The sequence below is a fragment of the Arachis hypogaea genome, chromosome 12 (genome assembly GCF_003086295.3).
Source record: "Arachis hypogaea cultivar Tifrunner chromosome 12, arahy.Tifrunner.gnm2.J5K5, whole genome shotgun sequence".
Classification (NCBI taxonomy): Eukaryota; Viridiplantae; Streptophyta; class Magnoliopsida; order Fabales; family Fabaceae; genus Arachis; species Arachis hypogaea.
The window spans coordinates 69,499,143-69,500,749 of record NC_092047.1 but is presented as its reverse complement, the minus strand read 5'-3'; the positions used below and the strand labels follow the sequence as shown (position 1 = coordinate 69,500,749).

The window sequence follows — 1,607 nt, the reverse complement described above, 5'->3', positions numbered from 1 at the left end:
CTGTTAAGACTAATGGATTAGATCCTGAAGTCTACAGGCTCATGCTTTTCCCTTTTGCTGTAAGAGACAGAGTTAGAGTGTGGTTGGATTCTCAACTCAGAGATAGCCTGAACTCTTGGGACAAGCTGGTCACGACTTTCTTAGCCAAGTTCTTTCCTCCTCAAAAGCTGAGCAAGCTTAGAGTGGACGTTCAAACCTTCAGACAGAAAGAAGGTGAATCCCTCTATGAAGCTTGGGAAAGATACAAGCAGCTGACCAAAAAGTGTCCTTCTAACATGCTTTCAGAATGGACCAGCCTGGATATATTCTATGATGGTTTATCTGAGCTATCAAAGATGTCATTGGATACTTCTGCAGGTGGATCCATTCACCTAAAGAAAACATCTGCAGAAGCTCAAGAACTCATTGACATGGTTGCTAATAACCAGTTTATATACACTTCTGAGAGGAATCCTGTGAGTAATGGGACGCCTATGAAGAAGGGAGTTCTTGAAATTGATACTCTGAATGCCATATTGGCTCAGAATAAAATATTGACTCAGCAAGTCAATATGATTTCTCAGAGTCTGAATGGAATGCAAGCTGCATCCAACAGTACTCAAGAGGCATCTTCTGAGGAAGAAGCTTATGATCCTGAGAACCCTACAATAGCAGAGTTAAAATACATGGGTGAACCATATGGAAACACCTACAATCCATCATGGAGAAATCACCCAAATCTCTCATGGAAGGATCAAAAGCCTTAACAAGGCTCTAATAATGGTGGAAGAAACAGGTTTAGCAATAGCAAGCCTTTTCCATCATACACTCAGCAACAGACAGAGAATTCTGAGCAGAATCCATCTAGCTTAGCAAATTTAGTCTCTGATCTATCTAAGGCCACTGTGAGTTTCATGAATGAAACAAGGTCTTCCATTAGAAATTTGGAAGCACAAGTGGACCAGCTGAGTAAAAGGATCACTGAAATCCCTCCTAGTACTCTCCTAAGCAATACAGAAGAGAATCCAAAAGGAGAGTGCAAGGCCATTGAATTAATTACCATGGCCGAACCCACAAGAGAGGAGAAGGACATGAATCCCAAGGAGGAAGACCTCCTGGGATGTCCAGTGATCAATAAGGAGCTTCCTTCTGAGGAACCAAAGAACTCTGAGGCTTAATTAGAGATCATAGAGATTCCATTGAACCTCCTTATGCCATTCATGAGCTCTGAAGAGTACTCCTCTTCTGAAGAGAATGAGGATGTTACTGAAGAGCAAGCTGCCAAGTTCCTTGGTGCAATCATGAAGCTGAATGCTAAATTATTTGGCATTGATACCTGGGAAGATGAATCTCCCTTGTTCACCAATGAACTAAGTGATCTGGATCAACTGACATTGCCTCAGAAGAAACAGGATCCTGGAAAGTTCTTAATACCTTGTACCATAGGCACCATGATCTTTAAGGCTCTGTGTGACCTTGGTTCAGGGATAAACCTCATGCCTCTCTCTGTAATAGAGAAACTGGGAATCTATTGGGTGCAAGCTGCTAAAATCTCATTAGAGATGGCAGAAAATTCAAGAAAATAGGCTTATGGACAAGTAGAGGACGTGTTAGTAAAGGTTGAAGGC

At 41.8% G+C, this 1,607-nt stretch overlaps 1 non-coding gene across 1 annotated transcript; it reads right to left on the bottom strand.

The window, feature by feature from the left end:
- Nucleotides 1-173: 173 nt before the first annotated feature.
- On the bottom strand, nucleotides 174-281 carry LOC112731540 (small nucleolar RNA R71). The gene has a single exon (XR_003167314.1). It is a non-coding gene; the product is annotated as a small nucleolar RNA R71 (small nucleolar RNA).
- Between the last annotated feature and the right edge of the window lie 1,326 nt (nucleotides 282-1,607).